Below are 20,642 nucleotides of genomic sequence, written 5' to 3'. Positions count from 1 at the left end.
CTGCCCGTAAATTCACCTCAAGCCACACTAGCACTCACCCAGTCGTCAGTTCCTTACAAAAATAGAAAGAATCTCTAAAAAAGAAGAAATAAACACACACACAATTTTCCTGCTTCTATTCCCTCGACTCTTTGGAAGGCAGAGGGCGATGTTGGTTGAGGCCTTACCTTCTCGGGCTGGCGGCCTACAAGTCCAGGAAAGAAGCAGGCCCAGTAACAGCAGCTGAGGCCCCCAGCCCAGCCCAGCCCAGGCAGCCATCAGCTGAAGGCTGACTCTCTACCCCAGTGCTGGTCCAAGTTGGTTTGGCAAAATTTTGCAAAGAAGATGCCTGTAAATGTAACTCACGCCACACCAGCACTCACCCAGGCGTCGGTTCCTTACAAAAATAGAAAGCACCTCTAAAAAAAGAAGAAATAAACACACACACAATTTTCCTGCTGCGGTCTCCTCGACTCTTTGGAAGGCAGAGGGCGATGTTGGTTGAAGCCCTTACCTTCTCTGGCTGGCGGCCTACAAGACCAGGAAAGAAGCAGGCCCAGTAACAGCAGCTGAGGCCCCCAGCCCAGCCACGCCTAGGCAGGCATCAGCGGAAGGCTGACTCTCTACCCCAGTGCTGCTCCAAGTTGGTTTGGCAAAAGTTTGCAAAGAAGCTGCCCGTAAATTCACCTCAAGCCACACTAGCACTCACCCAGGCGTCAGTTCCTTACAAAAATAGAAAGAATCTCTAAAAAAGAAGAAATAAACACACACACAATTTTCCTGCTTCTATCCCCTCGACTCCTTGGAAGGCGGAGGGCAACCTTCGCCGCTGGTGGCCTTCACATGCAGGAAAGAAGCACACCCAGGAACAGCAGCTGAGGCTCCCAGCCCAGGCAGGCTTCAGCTGAAGGCCGACTTGGGAAGCACTGAGGCCAGACCCTGGGCTCCTGGGTCCCTCGGTTGAAGGCTCGAGGCCAGACCCCTTGGCTCCTGTGTCCCTTGGCTGAAGGCTCGACCAGTGCTCGACCAGGCTCGATCAGGCGAGATATTAGGTAGCATGGGGCCCAGCTGGGACTTCTAGGAAGCTTAGGGTGACGGCCGCTTCTGCCCCATCATCCAGAGGCCTGGCTATGGAGAGGCATGATGTGGCCTCCCTCCCTTCCTGCCTCTTGTAGGCACTTCTCCCCCGTGAGCACTTCCCGCTCCAAGTGTCCCCTTGTCTCCCAGGGTGCACTCTTCCTCTAGAGCCCACATATGCAGATGAGGCCCATCCACTTGCCTCCCCTAGCTGTAGGGGGCCTTGCGCGTCCACTGGAGAGAAAACGGGGAGACGCTGGAGGTGCTTTGCCAGGGACACGAGTGGCCCTTTCTGGCTGCATCCACCCACCCGAGGCGGCGAGCTGCTGCCCTGGCTTCAGTCTCCTGCTGCTCCAAGTTAGTTTGGCGACAACGTGTCCGCCTCTGACGGGGCTCTGCATTGGAGCGAGGGCTGCTGTCTGCCCCTGTGCCTTTTTCACGCGCCGTGTTTGTTAAAATTAAAAGCGGAATGGAGGAAAAATGTAGTTCAAGACGGGGAAGACGAACGCCGCCTATCGGGCACAGAGTAGCAAAATGCCTACAGCACCTGGTATTCCCAGGCGGTCTCCCATCCAAGTACTAACCAGGCCCGACCCTGCTTAGCTTCCGAGATCGGACGAGATCGGGCGCATTCAGGGTGGTATGGCCGTAGGTGAAGAGTGCGCCGATTCCGAGCCTCTTGTGCTGTGTCGGCTCCTCCGACGTCCACTGCCCTCTTGCAAGGCTGAACGCTGTCCTCTGCAGTGTGCTTCTGCCCTTCTTTTTGCCTCAAGCTCAGGAGCCACAGCTGCCAGCTTGGAAAAGCAACGAGCGGCTCCATGCACCCACTTTTGAAATACCCACTTGCCTACTCATGTTTGCAAAGAAAGTGTCTGTAAATTCAGGCCAAGCCACACTTGCACTCACTCACCCAAGCATCCGTTCCTTACAAAACTTTAAAAAAAAACTCGGAAAGAAAGATGGAAATAAACACACACACAATTTTCCTGCTGGGGTCTCCTCGACTCTTTGGAAGGCAGAGGGCGATGTTGGTTGAGGCCTTACCTTCTCGGGCTGGCGGCCTACAAGTCCAGGAAAGAAGCAGGCCCAGTAACAGCAGCTGAGGCCCCCAGCCCAGCCCAGCCCAGCCCAGGCAGGCATCAGCTTAAGGCTGACTCTCTACCCCACTGCTGCCCCAAATTGGTTTGGCAAAAGTTTGCAAAGAAGATGCCTGTAAATTTAACTCACGCCACACTAGCACTCACCCAGGCGTCGGTTCCTTACAAAAATAGAAAGCACCTCTAAAAAAGAAGAAATAAACACACACACAATTTTCCTGCTGGGGTCTCCTCGACTCTTTGAAAGGCAGAGGGCGATGTTGGTTGAGGCCCTTACCTTCTCCGGCTGGTGGCCTACAAGTCCAGGAAAGAAGCATGCCCAGTAACAGCAGCTGAGGCCCCCAGACCAGCCCAGCCCAGCCCAGGCAGCCATCAGCTGAAGGCTGACTCTCTACCCCAGTGCTGGTCCAAGTTGGTTTGGCAAAAGTTTGCAAAGAAGATGCCTGTAAATGTAACTCACGCCACACTAGCACTCACCCAGGCGTCGGTTCCTTACAAAAATAGAAAGCACCTCTAAAAAAAGAAGAAATAAACACACACACAATTTTCCTGCTGCGGTCTCCTCGACTCTTTGGAAGGCAGAGGGCGATGTTGGTTGAAGCCCTTACCTTCTCTGGCTGGCGGCCTACAAGACCAGGAAAGAAGCAGGCCCAGTAACAGCAGCTGAGGCCCCCAGCCCAGCCACGCCTAGGCAGGCATCAGCGGAAGGCTGACTCTCTACCCCAGTGCTGCTCCAAGTTGGTTTGGCAAAAGTTTGCAAAGAAGCTGCCCGTAAATTCACCTCAAGCCACACTAGCACTCACCCAGTCGTCAGTTCCTTACAAAAATAGAAAGAATCTCTAAAAAAGAAGAAATAAACACACACACAATTTTCCTGCTTCTATTCCCTCGACTCTTTGGAAGGCAGAGGGCGATGTTGGTTGAGGCCTTACCTTCTCGGGCTGGCGGCCTACAAGTCCAGGAAAGAAGCAGGCCCAGTAACAGCAGCTGAGGCCCCCAGCCCAGCCCAGCCCAGGCAGGCATCAGCTTAAGGCTGACTCTCTACCCCACTGCTGCCCCAAATTGGTTTGGCAAAAGTTTGCAAAGAAGATGCCTGTAAATTTAACTCACGCCACACTAGCACTCACCCAGGCGTCGGTTCCTTACAAAAATAGAAAGCACCTCTAAAAAAGAAGAAATAAACACACACACAATTTTCCTGCTGCGGTCTCCTCGACTCTTTGGAAGGCAGAGGGCGATGTTGGTTGAAGCCCTTACCTTCTCTGGCTGGCGGCCTACAAGACCAGGAAAGAAGCAGGCCCAGTAACAGCAGCTGAGGCCCCCAGCCCAGCCACGCCTAGGCAGGCATCAGCGGAAGGCTGACTCTCTACCCCAGTGCTGCTCCAAGTTGGTTTGGCAAAAGTTTGCAAAGAAGCTGCCCGTAAATTCACCTCAAGCCACACTAGCACTCACCCAGTCGTCAGTTCCTTACAAAAATAGAAAGAATCTCTAAAAAAGAAGAAATAAACACACACACAATTTTCCTGCTTCTATCCCCTCGACTCTTTGGAAGGCAGAGGGCGATGTTGGTTGAGGCCTTACCTTCTCGGGCTGGCGGCCTACAAGTCCAGGAAAGAAGCAGGCCCAGTAACAGCAGCTGAGGCCCCCAGCCCAGCCCAGCCCAGGCAGGCATCAGCTTAAGGCTGACTCTCTACCCCACTGCTGCCCCAAATTGGTTTGGCAAAAGTTTGCAAAGAAGATGCCTGTAAATTTAACTCACGCCACACTAGCACTCACCCAGGCGTCGGTTCCTTACAAAAATAGAAAGCACCTCTAAAAAAGAAGAAATAAACACACACACAATTTTCCTGCTGGGGTCTCCTCGACTCTTTGAAAGGCAGAGGGCGATGTTGGTTGAGGCCCTTACCTTCTCCGGCTGGTGGCCTACAAGTCCAGGAAAGAAGCATGCCCAGTAACAGCAGCTGAGGCCCCCAGACCAGCCCAGCCCAGCCCAGGCAGCCATCAGCTGAAGGCTGACTCTCTACCCCAGTGCTGGTCCAAGTTGGTTTGGCAAAATTTTGCAAAGAAGATGCCTGTAAATGTAACTCACGCCACACTAGCACTCACCCAGGCGTCGGTTCCTTACAAAAATAGAAAGCACCTCTAAAAAAAGAAGAAATAAACACACACACAATTTTCCTGCTTCTATTCCCTCGACTCTTTGGAAGGCAGAGGGCGATGTTGGTTGAGGCCTTACCTTCTCGGGCTGGCGGCCTACAAGTCCAGGAAAGAAGCAGGCCCAGTAACAGCAGCTGAGGCCCCCAGCCCAGCCCAGCCCAGGCAGCCATCAGCTGAAGGCTGACTCTCTACCCCAGTGCTGGTCCAAGTTGGTTTGGCAAAATTTTGCAAAGAAGATGCCTGTAAATGTAACTCACGCCACACTAGCACTCACCCAGGCGTCGGTTCCTTACAAAAATAGAAAGCACCTCTAAAAAAAGAAGAAATAAACACACACACAATTTTCCTGCTGCGGTCTCCTCGACTCTTTGGAAGGCAGAGGGCGATGTTGGTTGAAGCCCTTACCTTCTCTGGCTGGCGGCCTACAAGACCAGGAAAGAAGCAGGCCCAGTAACAGCAGCTGAGGCCCCCAGCCCAGCCACGCCTAGGCAGGCATCAGCGGAAGGCTGACTCTCTACCCCAGTGCTGCTCCAAGTTGGTTTGGCAAAAGTTTGCAAAGAAGCTGCCCGTAAATTCACCTCAAGCCACACTAGCACTCACCCAGGCGTCAGTTCCTTACAAAAATAGAAAGAATCTCTAAAAAAGAAGAAATAAACACACACACAATTTTCCTGCTTCTATTCCCTCGACTCTTTGGAAGGCAGAGGGCGATGTTGGTTGAGGCCTTACCTTCTCGGGCTGGCGGCCTACAAGTCCAGGAAAGAAGCAGGCCCAGTAACAGCAGCTGAGGCCCCCAGCCCAGCCCAGCCCAGGCAGCCATCAGCTGAAGGCTGACTCTCTACCCCAGTGCTGGTCCAAGTTGGTTTGGCAAAATTTTGCAAAGAAGATGCCTGTAAATGTAACTCACGCCACACTAGCACTCACCCAGGCGTCGGTTCCTTACAAAAATAGAAAGCACCTCTAAAAAAAGAAGAAATAAACACACACACAATTTTCCTGCTGCGGTCTCCTCGACTCTTTGGAAGGCAGAGGGCGATGTTGGTTGAAGCCCTTACCTTCTCTGGCTGGCGGCCTACAAGACCAGGAAAGAAGCAGGCCCAGTAACAGCAGCTGAGGCCCCCAGCCCAGCCACGCCTAGGCAGGCATCAGCGGAAGGCTGACTCTCTACCCCAGTGCTGCTCCAAGTTGGTTTGGCAAAAGTTTGCAAAGAAGCTGCCCGTAAATTCACCTCAAGCCACACTAGCACTCACCCAGGCGTCAGTTCCTTACAAAAATAGAAAGAATCTCTAAAAAAGAAGAAATAAACACACACACAATTTTCCTGCTTCTATCCCCTCGACTCCTTGGAAGGCGGAGGGCAACCTTCGCCGCTGGTGGCCTTCACATGCAGGAAAGAAGCACACCCAGGAACAGCAGCTGAGGCTCCCAGCCCAGGCAGGCTTCAGCTGAAGGCCGACTTGGGAAGCACTGAGGCCAGACCCTGGGCTCCTGGGTCCCTCGGTTGAAGGCTCGAGGCCAGACCCCTTGGCTCCTGTGTCCCTTGGCTGAAGGCTCGACCAGTGCTCGACCAGGCTCGATCAGGCGAGATATTAGGTAGCATGGGGCCCAGCTGGGACTTCTAGGAAGCTTAGGGTGACGGCCGCTTCTGCCCCATCATCCAGAGGCCTGGCTATGGAGAGGCATGATGTGGCCTCCCTCCCTTCCTGCCTCTTGTAGGCACTTCTCCCCCGTGAGCACTTCCCGCTCCAAGTGTCCCCTTGTCTCCCAGGGTGCACTCTTCCTCTAGAGCCCACATATGCAGATGAGGCCCATCCACTTGCCTCCCCTAGCTGTAGGGGGCCTTGCGCGTCCACTGGAGAGAAAACGGGGAGACGCTGGAGGTGCTTTGCCAGGGACACGAGTGGCCCTTTCTGGCTGCATCCACCCACCCGAGGCGGCGAGCTGCTGCCCTGGCTTCAGTCTCCTGCTGCTCCAAGTTAGTTTGGCGACAACGTGTCCGCCTCTGACGGGGCTCTGCATTGGAGCGAGGGCTGCTGTCTGCCCCTGTGCCTTTTTCACGCGCCGTGTTTGTTAAAATTAAAAGCGGAATGGAGGAAAAATGTAGTTCAAGACGGGGAAGACGAACGCCGCCTATCGGGCACAGAGTAGCAAAATGCCTACAGCACCTGGTATTCCCAGGCGGTCTCCCATCCAAGTACTAACCAGGCCCGACCCTGCTTAGCTTCCGAGATCGGACGAGATCGGGCGCATTCAGGGTGGTATGGCCGTAGGTGAAGAGTGCGCCGATTCCGAGCCTCTTGTGCTGTGTCGGCTCCTCCGACGTCCACTGCCCTCTTGCAAGGCTGAACGCTGTCCTCTGCAGTGTGCTTCTGCCCTTCTTTTTGCCTCAAGCTCAGGAGCCACAGCTGCCAGCTTGGAAAAGCAACGAGCGGCTCCATGCACCCACTTTTGAAATACCCACTTGCCTACTCATGTTTGCAAAGAAAGTGTCTGTAAATTCAGGCCAAGCCACACTTGCACTCACTCACCCAAGCATCCGTTCCTTACAAAACTTTAAAAAAAAACTCGGAAAGAAAGATGGAAATAAACACACACACAATTTTCCTGCTGGGGTCTCCTCGACTCTTTGGAAGGCAGAGGGCGATGTTGGTTGAGGCCTTACCTTCTCGGGCTGGCGGCCTACAAGTCCAGGAAAGAAGCAGGCCCAGTAACAGCAGCTGAGGCCCCCAGCCCAGCCCAGCCCAGGCAGGCATCAGCTTAAGGCTGACTCTCTACCCCACTGCTGCCCCAAATTGGTTTGGCAAAAGTTTGCAAAGAAGATGCCTGTAAATTTAACTCACGCCACACTAGCACTCACCCAGGCGTCGGTTCCTTACAAAAATAGAAAGCACCTCTAAAAAAGAAGAAATAAACACACACACAATTTTCCTGCTGGGGTCTCCTCGACTCTTTGAAAGGCAGAGGGCGATGTTGGTTGAGGCCCTTACCTTCTCCGGCTGGTGGCCTACAAGTCCAGGAAAGAAGCATGCCCAGTAACAGCAGCTGAGGCCCCCAGACCAGCCCAGCCCAGCCCAGGCAGCCATCAGCTGAAGGCTGACTCTCTACCCCAGTGCTGGTCCAAGTTGGTTTGGCAAAAGTTTGCAAAGAAGATGCCTGTAAATGTAACTCACGCCACACTAGCACTCACCCAGGCGTCGGTTCCTTACAAAAATAGAAAGCACCTCTAAAAAAAGAAGAAATAAACACACACACAATTTTCCTGCTGCGGTCTCCTCGACTCTTTGGAAGGCAGAGGGCGATGTTGGTTGAAGCCCTTACCTTCTCTGGCTGGCGGCCTACAAGACCAGGAAAGAAGCAGGCCCAGTAACAGCAGCTGAGGCCCCCAGCCCAGCCACGCCTAGGCAGGCATCAGCGGAAGGCTGACTCTCTACCCCAGTGCTGCTCCAAGTTGGTTTGGCAAAAGTTTGCAAAGAAGCTGCCCGTAAATTCACCTCAAGCCACACTAGCACTCACCCAGTCGTCAGTTCCTTACAAAAATAGAAAGAATCTCTAAAAAAGAAGAAATAAACACACACACAATTTTCCTGCTTCTATTCCCTCGACTCTTTGGAAGGCAGAGGGCGATGTTGGTTGAGGCCTTACCTTCTCGGGCTGGCGGCCTACAAGTCCAGGAAAGAAGCAGGCCCAGTAACAGCAGCTGAGGCCCCCAGCCCAGCCCAGCCCAGGCAGCCATCAGCTGAAGGCTGACTCTCTACCCCAGTGCTGGTCCAAGTTGGTTTGGCAAAATTTTGCAAAGAAGATGCCTGTAAATGTAACTCACGCCACACTAGCACTCACCCAGGCGTCGGTTCCTTACAAAAATAGAAAGCACCTCTAAAAAAAGAAGAAATAAACACACACACAATTTTCCTGCTGCGGTCTCCTCGACTCTTTGGAAGGCAGAGGGCGATGTTGGTTGAAGCCCTTACCTTCTCTGGCTGGCGGCCTACAAGACCAGGAAAGAAGCAGGCCCAGTAACAGCAGCTGAGGCCCCCAGCCCAGCCACGCCTAGGCAGGCATCAGCGGAAGGCTGACTCTCTACCCCAGTGCTGCTCCAAGTTGGTTTGGCAAAAGTTTGCAAAGAAGCTGCCCGTAAATTCACCTCAAGCCACACTAGCACTCACCCAGGCGTCAGTTCCTTACAAAAATAGAAAGAATCTCTAAAAAAGAAGAAATAAACACACACACAATTTTCCTGCTTCTATCCCCTCGACTCCTTGGAAGGCGGAGGGCAACCTTCGCCGCTGGTGGCCTTCACATGCAGGAAAGAAGCACACCCAGGAACAGCAGCTGAGGCTCCCAGCCCAGGCAGGCTTCAGCTGAAGGCCGACTTGGGAAGCACTGAGGCCAGACCCTGGGCTCCTGGGTCCCTCGGTTGAAGGCTCGAGGCCAGACCCCTTGGCTCCTGTGTCCCTTGGCTGAAGGCTCGACCAGTGCTCGACCAGGCTCGATCAGGCGAGATATTAGGTAGCATGGGGCCCAGCTGGGACTTCTAGGAAGCTTAGGGTGACGGCCGCTTCTGCCCCATCATCCAGAGGCCTGGCTATGGAGAGGCATGATGTGGCCTCCCTCCCTTCCTGCCTCTTGTAGGCACTTCTCCCCCGTGAGCACTTCCCGCTCCAAGTGTCCCCTTGTCTCCCAGGGTGCACTCTTCCTCTAGAGCCCACATATGCAGATGAGGCCCATCCACTTGCCTCCCCTAGCTGTAGGGGGCCTTGCGCGTCCACTGGAGAGAAAACGGGGAGACGCTGGAGGTGCTTTGCCAGGGACACGAGTGGCCCTTTCTGGCTGCATCCACCCACCCGAGGCGGCGAGCTGCTGCCCTGGCTTCAGTCTCCTGCTGCTCCAAGTTAGTTTGGCGACAACGTGTCCGCCTCTGACGGGGCTCTGCATTGGAGCGAGGGCTGCTGTCTGCCCCTGTGCCTTTTTCACGCGCCGTGTTTGTTAAAATTAAAAGCGGAATGGAGGAAAAATGTAGTTCAAGACGGGGAAGACGAACGCCGCCTATCGGGCACAGAGTAGCAAAATGCCTACAGCACCTGGTATTCCCAGGCGGTCTCCCATCCAAGTACTAACCAGGCCCGACCCTGCTTAGCTTCCGAGATCGGACGAGATCGGGCGCATTCAGGGTGGTATGGCCGTAGGTGAAGAGTGCGCCGATTCCGAGCCTCTTGTGCTGTGTCGGCTCCTCCGACGTCCACTGCCCTCTTGCAAGGCTGAACGCTGTCCTCTGCAGTGTGCTTCTGCCCTTCTTTTTGCCTCAAGCTCAGGAGCCACAGCTGCCAGCTTGGAAAAGCAACGAGCGGCTCCATGCACCCACTTTTGAAATACCCACTTGCCTACTCATGTTTGCAAAGAAAGTGTCTGTAAATTCAGGCCAAGCCACACTTGCACTCACTCACCCAAGCATCCGTTCCTTACAAAACTTTAAAAAAAAACTCGGAAAGAAAGATGGAAATAAACACACACACAATTTTCCTGCTGGGGTCTCCTCGACTCTTTGGAAGGCAGAGGGCGATGTTGGTTGAGGCCTTACCTTCTCGGGCTGGCGGCCTACAAGTCCAGGAAAGAAGCAGGCCCAGTAACAGCAGCTGAGGCCCCCAGCCCAGCCCAGCCCAGCCCAGGCAGGCATCAGCTTAAGGCTGACTCTCTACCCCACTGCTGCCCCAAATTGGTTTGGCAAAAGTTTGCAAAGAAGATGCCTGTAAATTTAACTCACGCCACACTAGCACTCACCCAGGCGTCGGTTCCTTACAAAAATAGAAAGCACCTCTAAAAAAGAAGAAATAAACACACACACAATTTTCCTGCTGGGGTCTCCTCGACTCTTTGAAAGGCAGAGGGCGATGTTGGTTGAGGCCCTTACCTTCTCCGGCTGGTGGCCTACAAGTCCAGGAAAGAAGCATGCCCAGTAACAGCAGCTGAGGCCCCCAGACCAGCCCAGCCCAGCCCAGGCAGCCATCAGCTGAAGGCTGACTCTCTACCCCAGTGCTGGTCCAAGTTGGTTTGGCAAAAGTTTGCAAAGAAGATGCCTGTAAATGTAACTCACGCCACACTAGCACTCACCCAGGCGTCGGTTCCTTACAAAAATAGAAAGCACCTCTAAAAAAAGAAGAAATAAACACACACACAATTTTCCTGCTGCGGTCTCCTCGACTCTTTGGAAGGCAGAGGGCGATGTTGGTTGAAGCCCTTACCTTCTCTGGCTGGCGGCCTACAAGACCAGGAAAGAAGCAGGCCCAGTAACAGCAGCTGAGGCCCCCAGCCCAGCCACGCCTAGGCAGGCATCAGCGGAAGGCTGACTCTCTACCCCAGTGCTGCTCCAAGTTGGTTTGGCAAAAGTTTGCAAAGAAGCTGCCCGTAAATTCACCTCAAGCCACACTAGCACTCACCCAGTCGTCAGTTCCTTACAAAAATAGAAAGAATCTCTAAAAAAGAAGAAATAAACACACACACAATTTTCCTGCTTCTATTCCCTCGACTCTTTGGAAGGCAGAGGGCGATGTTGGTTGAGGCCTTACCTTCTCGGGCTGGCGGCCTACAAGTCCAGGAAAGAAGCAGGCCCAGTAACAGCAGCTGAGGCCCCCAGCCCAGCCCAGCCCAGGCAGGCATCAGCTTAAGGCTGACTCTCTACCCCACTGCTGCCCCAAATTGGTTTGGCAAAAGTTTGCAAAGAAGATGCCTGTAAATTTAACTCACGCCACACTAGCACTCACCCAGGCGTCGGTTCCTTACAAAAATAGAAAGCACCTCTAAAAAAGAAGAAATAAACACACACAATTTTCCTGCTGCGGTCTCCTCGACTCTTTGGAAGGCAGAGGGCGATGTTGGTTGAAGCCCTTACCTTCTCTGGCTGGCGGCCTACAAGACCAGGAAAGAAGCAGGCCCAGTAACAGCAGCTGAGGCCCCCAGCCCAGCCACGCCTAGGCAGGCATCAGCGGAAGGCTGACTCTCTACCCCAGTGCTGCTCCAAGTTGGTTTGGCAAAAGTTTGCAAAGAAGCTGCCCGTAAATTCACCTCAAGCCACACTAGCACTCACCCAGTCGTCAGTTCCTTACAAAAATAGAAAGAATCTCTAAAAAAGAAGAAATAAACACACACACAATTTTCCTGCTTCTATCCCCTCGACTCTTTGGAAGGCAGAGGGCGATGTTGGTTGAGGCCTTACCTTCTCGGGCTGGCGGCCTACAAGTCCAGGAAAGAAGCAGGCCCAGTAACAGCAGCTGAGGCCCCCAGCCCAGCCCAGCCCAGGCAGGCATCAGCTTAAGGCTGACTCTCTACCCCACTGCTGCCCCAAATTGGTTTGGCAAAAGTTTGCAAAGAAGATGCCTGTAAATTTAACTCACGCCACACTAGCACTCACCCAGGCGTCGGTTCCTTACAAAAATAGAAAGCACCTCTAAAAAAGAAGAAATAAACACACACACAATTTTCCTGCTGGGGTCTCCTCGACTCTTTGAAAGGCAGAGGGCGATGTTGGTTGAGGCCCTTACCTTCTCCGGCTGGTGGCCTACAAGTCCAGGAAAGAAGCATGCCCAGTAACAGCAGCTGAGGCCCCCAGACCAGCCCAGCCCAGCCCAGGCAGCCATCAGCTGAAGGATGACTCTCTACCCCAGTGCTGGTCCAAGTTGGTTTGGCAAAATTTTGCAAAGAAGATGCCTGTAAATGTAACTCACGCCACACTAGCACTCACCCAGGCGTCGGTTCCTTACAAAAATAGAAAGCACCTCTAAAAAAAGAAGAAATAAACACACACACAATTTTCCTGCTTCTATTCCCTCGACTCTTTGGAAGGCAGAGGGCGATGTTGGTTGAGGCCTTACCTTCTCGGGCTGGCGGCCTACAAGTCCAGGAAAGAAGCAGGCCCAGTAACAGCAGCTGAGGCCCCCAGCCCAGCCCAGCCCAGGCAGCCATCAGCTGAAGGCTGACTCTCTACCCCAGTGCTGGTCCAAGTTGGTTTGGCAAAATTTTGCAAAGAAGATGCCTGTAAATGTAACTCACGCCACACTAGCACTCACCCAGGCGTCGGTTCCTTACAAAAATAGAAAGCACCTCTAAAAAAAGAAGAAATAAACACACACACAATTTTCCTGCTGCGGTCTCCTCGACTCTTTGGAAGGCAGAGGGCGATGTTGGTTGAAGCCCTTACCTTCTCTGGCTGGCGGCCTACAAGACCAGGAAAGAAGCAGGCCCAGTAACAGCAGCTGAGGCCCCCAGCCCAGCCACGCCTAGGCAGGCATCAGCGGAAGGCTGACTCTCTACCCCAGTGCTGCTCCAAGTTGGTTTGGCAAAAGTTTGCAAAGAAGCTGCCCGTAAATTCACCTCAAGCCACACTAGCACTCACCCAGGCGTCAGTTCCTTACAAAAATAGAAAGAATCTCTAAAAAAGAAGAAATAAACACACACACAATTTTCCTGCTTCTATTCCCTCGACTCTTTGGAAGGCAGAGGGCGATGTTGGTTGAGGCCTTACCTTCTCGGGCTGGCGGCCTACAAGTCCAGGAAAGAAGCAGGCCCAGTAACAGCAGCTGAGGCCCCCAGCCCAGCCCAGCCCAGGCAGCCATCAGCTGAAGGCTGACTCTCTACCCCAGTGCTGGTCCAAGTTGGTTTGGCAAAATTTTGCAAAGAAGATGCCTGTAAATGTAACTCACGCCACACTAGCACTCACCCAGGCGTCGGTTCCTTACAAAAATAGAAAGCACCTCTAAAAAAAGAAGAAATAAACACACACACAATTTTCCTGCTGCGGTCTCCTCGACTCTTTGGAAGGCAGAGGGCGATGTTGGTTGAAGCCCTTACCTTCTCTGGCTGGCGGCCTACAAGACCAGGAAAGAAGCAGGCCCAGTAACAGCAGCTGAGGCCCCCAGCCCAGCCACGCCTAGGCAGGCATCAGCGGAAGGCTGACTCTCTACCCCAGTGCTGCTCCAAGTTGGTTTGGCAAAAGTTTGCAAAGAAGCTGCCCGTAAATTCACCTCAAGCCACACTAGCACTCACCCAGTCGTCAGTTCCTTACAAAAATAGAAAGAATCTCTAAAAAAGAAGAAATAAACACACACACAATTTTCCTGCTTCTATTCCCTCGACTCTTTGGAAGGCAGAGGGCGATGTTGGTTGAGGCCTTACCTTCTCGGGCTGGCGGCCTACAAGTCCAGGAAAGAAGCAGGCCCAGTAACAGCAGCTGAGGCCCCCAGCCCAGCCCAGCCCAGGCAGCCATCAGCTGAAGGCTGACTCTCTACCCCAGTGCTGGTCCAAGTTGGTTTGGCAAAATTTTGCAAAGAAGATGCCTGTAAATGTAACTCACGCCACACTAGCACTCACCCAGGCGTCGGTTCCTTACAAAAATAGAAAGCACCTCTAAAAAAAGAAGAAATAAACACACACACAATTTTCCTGCTGCGGTCTCCTCGACTCTTTGGAAGGCAGAGGGCGATGTTGGTTGAAGCCCTTACCTTCTCTGGCTGGCGGCCTACAAGACCAGGAAAGAAGCAGGCCCAGTAACAGCAGCTGAGGCCCCCAGCCCAGCCACGCCTAGGCAGGCATCAGCGGAAGGCTGACTCTCTACCCCAGTGCTGCTCCAAGTTGGTTTGGCAAAAGTTTGCAAAGAAGCTGCCCGTAAATTCACCTCAAGCCACACTAGCACTCACCCAGGCGTCAGTTCCTTACAAAAATAGAAAGAATCTCTAAAAAAGAAGAAATAAACACACACACAATTTTCCTGCTTCTATCCCCTCGACTCCTTGGAAGGCGGAGGGCAACCTTCGCCGCTGGTGGCCTTCACATGCAGGAAAGAAGCACACCCAGGAACAGCAGCTGAGGCTCCCAGCCCAGGCAGGCTTCAGCTGAAGGCCGACTTGGGAAGCACTGAGGCCAGACCCTGGGCTCCTGGGTCCCTCGGTTGAAGGCTCGAGGCCAGACCCCTTGGCTCCTGTGTCCCTTGGCTGAAGGCTCGACCAGTGCTCGACCAGGCTCGATCAGGCGAGATATTAGGTAGCATGGGGCCCAGCTGGGACTTCTAGGAAGCTTAGGGTGACGGCCGCTTCTGCCCCATCATCCAGAGGCCTGGCTATGGAGAGGCATGATGTGGCCTCCCTCCCTTCCTGCCTCTTGTAGGCACTTCTCCCCCGTGAGCACTTCCCGCTCCAAGTGTCCCCTTGTCTCCCAGGGTGCACTCTTCCTCTAGAGCCCACATATGCAGATGAGGCCCATCCACTTGCCTCCCCTAGCTGTAGGGGGCCTTGCGCGTCCACTGGAGAGAAAACGGGGAGACGCTGGAGGTGCTTTGCCAGGGACACGAGTGGCCCTTTCTGGCTGCATCCACCCACCCGAGGCGGCGAGCTGCTGCCCTGGCTTCAGTCTCCTGCTGCTCCAAGTTAGTTTGGCGACAACGTGTCCGCCTCTGACGGGGCTCTGCATTGGAGCGAGGGCTGCTGTCTGCCCCTGTGCCTTTTTCACGCGCCGTGTTTGTTAAAATTAAAAGCGGAATGGAGGAAAAATGTAGTTCAAGACGGGGAAGACGAACGCCGCCTATCGGGCACAGAGTAGCAAAATGCCTACAGCACCTGGTATTCCCAGGCGGTCTCCCATCCAAGTACTAACCAGGCCCGACCCTGCTTAGCTTCCGAGATCGGACGAGATCGGGCGCATTCAGGGTGGTATGGCCGTAGGTGAAGAGTGCGCCGATTCCGAGCCTCTTGTGCTGTGTCGGCTCCTCCGACGTCCACTGCCCTCTTGCAAGGCTGAACGCTGTCCTCTGCAGTGTGCTTCTGCCCTTCTTTTTGCCTCAAGCTCAGGAGCCACAGCTGCCAGCTTGGAAAAGCAACGAGCGGCTCCATGCACCCACTTTTGAAATACCCACTTGCCTACTCATGTTTGCAAAGAAAGTGTCTGTAAATTCAGGCCAAGCCACACTTGCACTCACTCACCCAAGCATCCGTTCCTTACAAAACTTTAAAAAAAAACTCGGAAAGAAAGATGGAAATAAACACACACACAATTTTCCTGCTGGGGTCTCCTCGACTCTTTGGAAGGCAGAGGGCGATGTTGGTTGAGGCCTTACCTTCTCGGGCTGGCGGCCTACAAGTCCAGGAAAGAAGCAGGCCCAGTAACAGCAGCTGAGGCCCCCAGCCCAGCCCAGCCCAGCCCAGGCAGGCATCAGCTTAAGGCTGACTCTCTACCCCACTGCTGCCCCAAATTGGTTTGGCAAAAGTTTGCAAAGAAGATGCCTGTAAATTTAACTCACGCCACACTAGCACTCACCCAGGCGTCGGTTCCTTACAAAAATAGAAAGCACCTCTAAAAAAGAAGAAATAAACACACACACAATTTTCCTGCTGGGGTCTCCTCGACTCTTTGAAAGGCAGAGGGCGATGTTGGTTGAGGCCCTTACCTTCTCCGGCTGGTGGCCTACAAGTCCAGGAAAGAAGCATGCCCAGTAACAGCAGCTGAGGCCCCCAGACCAGCCCAGCCCAGCCCAGGCAGCCATCAGCTGAAGGCTGACTCTCTACCCCAGTGCTGGTCCAAGTTGGTTTGGCAAAAGTTTGCAAAGAAGATGCCTGTAAATGTAACTCACGCCACACTAGCACTCACCCAGGCGTCGGTTCCTTACAAAAATAGAAAGCACCTCTAAAAAAAGAAGAAATAAACACACACACAATTTTCCTGCTGCGGTCTCCTCGACTCTTTGGAAGGCAGAGGGCGATGTTGGTTGAAGCCCTTACCTTCTCTGGCTGGCGGCCTACAAGACCAGGAAAGAAGCAGGCCCAGTAACAGCAGCTGAGGCCCCCAGCCCAGCCACGCCTAGGCAGGCATCAGCGGAAGGCTGACTCTCTACCCCAGTGCTGCTCCAAGTTGGTTTGGCAAAAGTTTGCAAAGAAGCTGCCCGTAAATTCACCTCAAGCCACACTAGCACTCACCCAGTCGTCAGTTCCTTACAAAAATAGAAAGAATCTCTAAAAAAGAAGAAATAAACACACACACAATTTTCCTGCTTCTATTCCCTCGACTCTTTGGAAGGCAGAGGGCGATGTTGGTTGAGGCCTTACCTTCTCGGGCTGGCGGCCTACAAGTCCAGGAAAGAAGCAGGCCCAGTAACAGCAGCTGAGGCCCCCAGCCCAGCCCAGCCCAGGCAGCCATCAGCTGAAGGCTGACTCTCTACCCCAGTGCTGGTCCAAGTTGGTTTGGCAAAATTTTGCAAAGAAGATGCCTGTAAATGTAACTCACGCCACACTAGCACTCACCCAGGCGTCGGTTCCTTACAAAAATAGAAAGCACCTCTAAAAAAAGAAGAAATAAACACACACACAATTTTCCTGCTGCGGTCTCCTCGACTCTTTGGAAGGCAGAGGGCGATGTTGGTTGAAGCCCTTACCTTCTCTGGCTGGCGGCCTACAAGACCAGGAAAGAAGCAGGCCCAGTAACAGCAGCTGAGGCCCCCAGCCCAGCCACGCCTAGGCAGGCATCAGCGGAAGGCTGACTCTCTACCCCAGTGCTGCTCCAAGTTGGTTTGGCAAAAGTTTGCAAAGAAGCTGCCCGTAAATTCACCTCAAGCCACACTAGCACTCACCCAGGCGTCAGTTCCTTACAAAAATAGAAAGAATCTCTAAAAAAGAAGAAATAAACACACACACAATTTTCCTGCTTCTATCCCCTCGACTCCTTGGAAGGCGGAGGGCAACCTTCGCCGCTGGTGGCCTTCACATGCAGGAAAGAAGCACACCCAGGAACAGCAGCTGAGGCTCCCAGCCCAGGCAGGCTTCAGCTGAAGGCCGACTTGGGAAGCACTGAGGCCAGACCCTGGGCTCCTGGGTCCCTCGGTTGAAGGCTCGAGGCCAGACCCCTTGGCTCCTGTGTCCCTTGGCTGAAGGCTCGACCAGTGCTCGACCAGGCTCGATCAGGCGAGATATTAGGTAGCATGGGGCCCAGCTGGGACTTCTAGGAAGCTTAGGGTGACGGCCGCTTCTGCCCCATCATCCAGAGGCCTGGCTATGGAGAGGCATGATGTGGCCTCCCTCCCTTCCTGCCTCTTGTAGGCACTTCTCCCCCGTGAGCACTTCCCGCTCCAAGTGTCCCCTTGTCTCCCAGGGTGCACTCTTCCTCTAGAGCCCACATATGCAGATGAGGCCCATCCACTTGCCTCCCCTAGCTGTAGGGGGCCTTGCGCGTCCACTGGAGAGAAAACGGGGAGACGCTGGAGGTGCTTTGCCAGGGACACGAGTGGCCCTTTCTGGCTGCATCCACCCACCAGAGGCGGCGAGCTGCTGCCCTGGCTTCAGTCTCCTGCTGCTCCAAGTTAGTTTGGCGACAACGTGTCCGCCTCTGACGGGGCTCTGCATTGGAGCGAGGGCTGCTGTCTGCCCCTGTGCCTTTTTCACGCGCCGTGTTTGTTAAAATTAAAAGCGGAATGGAGGAAAAATGTAGTTCAAGACGGGGAAGACGAACGCCGCCTATCGGGCACAGAGTAGCAAAATGCCTACAGCACCTGGTATTCCCAGGCGGTCTCCCATCCAAGTACTAACCAGGCCCGACCCTGCTTAGCTTCCGAGATCGGACGAGATCGGGCGCATTCAGGGTGGTATGGCCGTAGGTGAAGAGTGCGCCGATTCCGAGCCTCTTGTGCTGTGTCGGCTCCTCCGACGTCCACTGCCCTCTTGCAAGGCTGAACGCTGTCCTCTGCAGTGTGCTTCTGCCCTTCTTTTTGCCTCAAGCTCAGGAGCCACAGCTGCCAGCTTGGAAAAGCAACGAGCGGCTCCATGCACCCACTTTTGAAATACCCACTTGCCTACTCATGTTTGCAAAGAAAGTGTCTGTAAATTCAGGCCAAGCCACACTTGCACTCACTCACCCAAGCATCCGTTCCTTACAAAACTTTAAAAAAAAACTCGGAAAGAAAGATGGAAATAAACACACACACAATTTTCCTGCTGGGGTCTCCTCGACTCTTTGGAAGGCAGAGGGCGATGTTGGTTGAGGCCTTACCTTCTCGGGCTGGCGGCCTACAAGTCCAGGAAAGAAGCAGGCCCAGTAACAGCAGCTGAGGCCCCCAGCCCAGCCCAGCCCAGCCCAGGCAGGCATCAGCTTAAGGCTGACTCTCTACCCCACTGCTGCCCCAAATTGGTTTGGCAAAAGTTTGCAAAGAAGATGCCTGTAAATTTAACTCACGCCACACTAGCACCCACCCAGGCGTCGGTTCCTTACAAAAATAGAAAGCACCTCTAAAAAAGAAGAAATAAACACACACACAATTTTCCTGCTGGGGTCTCCTCGACTCTTTGAAAGGCAGAGGGCGATGTTGGTTGAGGCCCTTACCTTCTCCGGCTGGTGGCCTACAAGTCCAGGAAAGAAGCATGCCCAGTAACAGCAGCTGAGGCCCCCAGACCAGCCCAGCCCAGCCCAGGCAGCCATCAGCTGAAGGCTGACTCTCTACCCCAGTGCTGGTCCAAGTTGGTTTGGCAAAAGTTTGCAAAGAAGATGCCTGTAAATGTAACTCACGCCACACTAGCACTCACCCAGGCGTCGGTTCCTTACAAAAATAGAAAGCACCTCTAAAAAAAGAAGAAATAAACACACACACAATTTTCCTGCTGCGGTCTCCTCGACTCTTTGGAAGGCAGAGGGCGATGTTGGTTGAAGCCCTTACCTTCTCTGGCTGGCGGCCTACAAGACCAGGAAAGAAGCAGGCCCAGTAACAGCAGCTGAGGCCCCCAGCCCAGCCACGCCTAGGCAGGCATCAGCGGAAGGCTGACTCTCTACCCCAGTGCTGCTCCAAGTTGGTTTGGCAAAAGTTTGCAAAGAAGCTGCCCGTAAATTCACCTCAAGCCACACTAGCACTCACCCAGTCGTCAGTTCCTTACAAAAATAGAAAGAATCTCTAAAAAAGAAGAAATAAACACACACACAATTTTCCTGCTTCTATTCCCTCGACTCTTTGGAAGGCAGAGGGCGATGTTGGTTGAGGCCTTACCTTCTCGGGCTGGCGGCCTACAAGTCCAGGAAAGAAGCAGGCCCAGTAACAGCAGCTGAGGCCCCCAGCCCAGCCCAGCCCAGGCAGCCATCAGCTGAAGGCTGACTCTCTACCCCAGTGCTGGTCCAAGTTGGTTTGGCAAAATTTTGCAAAGAAGATGCCTGTAAATGTAACTCACGCCACACTAGCACTCACCCAGGCGTCGGTTCCTTACAAAAATAGAAAGCACCTCTAAAAAAAGAAGAAATAAACACACACACAATTTTCCTGCTGCGGTCTCCTCGACTCTTTGGAAGGCAGAGGGCGATGTTGGTTGAAGCCCTTACCTTCTCTGGCTGGCGGCCTACAAGACCAGGAAAGAAGCAGGCCCAGTAACAGCAGCTGAGGCCCCCAGCCCAGCCACGCCTAGGCAGGCATCAGCGGAAGGCTGACTCTCTACCCCAGTGCTGCTCCAAGTTGGTTTGGCAAAAGTTTGCAAAGAAGCTGCCCGTAAATTCACCTCAAGCCACACTAGCACTCACCCAGGCGTCAGTTCCTTACAAAAATAGAAAGAATCTCTAAAAAAGAAGAAATAAACACACACACAATTTTCCTGCTTCTATCCCCTCGACTCCTTGGAAGGCGGAGGGCAACCTTCGCCGCTGGTGGCCTTCACATGCAGGAAAGAAGCACACCCAGGAACAGCAGCTGAGGCTCCCAGCCCAGGCAGGCTTCAGCTGAAGGCCGACTTGGGAAGCACTGAGGCCAGACCCTGGGCTCCTGGGTCCCTCGGTTGAAGGCTCGAGGCCAGACCCCTTGGCTCCTGTGTCCCTTGGCTGAAGGCTCGACCAGTGCTCGACCAGGCTCGATCAGGCGAGATATTAGGTAGCATGGGGCCCAGCTGGGACTTCTAGGAAGCTTAGGGTGACGGCCGCTTCTGCCCCATCATCCAGAGGCCTGGCTATGGAGAGGCATGATGTGGCCTCCCTCCCTTCCTGCCTCTTGTAGGCACTTCTCCCCCGTGAGCACTTCCCGCTCCAAGTGTCCCCTTGTCTCCCAGGGTGCACTCTTCCTCTAGAGCCCACATATGCAGATGAGGCCCATCCACTTGCCTCCCCTAGCTGTAGGGGGCCTTGCGCGTCCACTGGAGAGAAAACGGGGAGACGCTGGAGGTGCTTTGCCAGGGACACGAGTGGCCCTTTCTGGCTGCATCCACCCACCCGAGGCGGCGAGCTGCTGCCCTGGCTTCAGTCTCCTGCTGCTCCAAGTTAGTTTGGCGACAACGTGTCCGCCTCTGACGGGGCTCTGCATTGGAGCGAGGGCTGCTGTCTGCCCCTGTGCCTTTTTCACGCGCC

At 53.9% G+C, this 20,642-nt stretch overlaps 5 non-coding genes across 5 annotated transcripts; all 5 read right to left on the bottom strand.

The window, feature by feature from the left end:
- Positions 1-1,591: 1,591 nt before the first annotated feature.
- Positions 1,592-1,710, bottom strand: LOC138558959 (5S ribosomal RNA). The gene has a single exon (XR_011299077.1). It is a non-coding gene; the product is annotated as a 5S ribosomal RNA (ribosomal RNA).
- A 4,753-nt stretch (positions 1,711-6,463) lies between these two features.
- LOC138558958 (5S ribosomal RNA) lies at positions 6,464-6,582 on the bottom strand. Its single transcript, XR_011299076.1, has one exon. It is a non-coding gene; the product is annotated as a 5S ribosomal RNA (ribosomal RNA).
- A 2,794-nt stretch (positions 6,583-9,376) lies between these two features.
- On the bottom strand, positions 9,377-9,495 carry LOC138558957 (5S ribosomal RNA). Its single transcript, XR_011299075.1, has one exon. It is a non-coding gene; the product is annotated as a 5S ribosomal RNA (ribosomal RNA).
- Positions 9,496-14,896: 5,401 nt separating this feature from the next.
- On the bottom strand, positions 14,897-15,015 carry LOC138558956 (5S ribosomal RNA). The gene has a single exon (XR_011299074.1). It is a non-coding gene; the product is annotated as a 5S ribosomal RNA (ribosomal RNA).
- A 2,799-nt stretch (positions 15,016-17,814) lies between these two features.
- On the bottom strand, positions 17,815-17,933 carry LOC138558955 (5S ribosomal RNA). The gene has a single exon (XR_011299073.1). It is a non-coding gene; the product is annotated as a 5S ribosomal RNA (ribosomal RNA).
- Between the last annotated feature and the right edge of the window lie 2,709 nt (positions 17,934-20,642).

The sequence above is a fragment of the Ambystoma mexicanum genome, unplaced genomic scaffold (genome assembly GCF_040938575.1).
Source record: "Ambystoma mexicanum isolate Mex_15411 unplaced genomic scaffold, UKY_AmexF1_1 Mex_scaf34, whole genome shotgun sequence".
Classification (NCBI taxonomy): Eukaryota; Metazoa; Chordata; class Amphibia; order Caudata; family Ambystomatidae; genus Ambystoma; species Ambystoma mexicanum.
The sequence above is the reverse complement of the archived record's forward strand: the minus strand, read 5'-3'. Positions and strand labels throughout refer to the sequence as shown.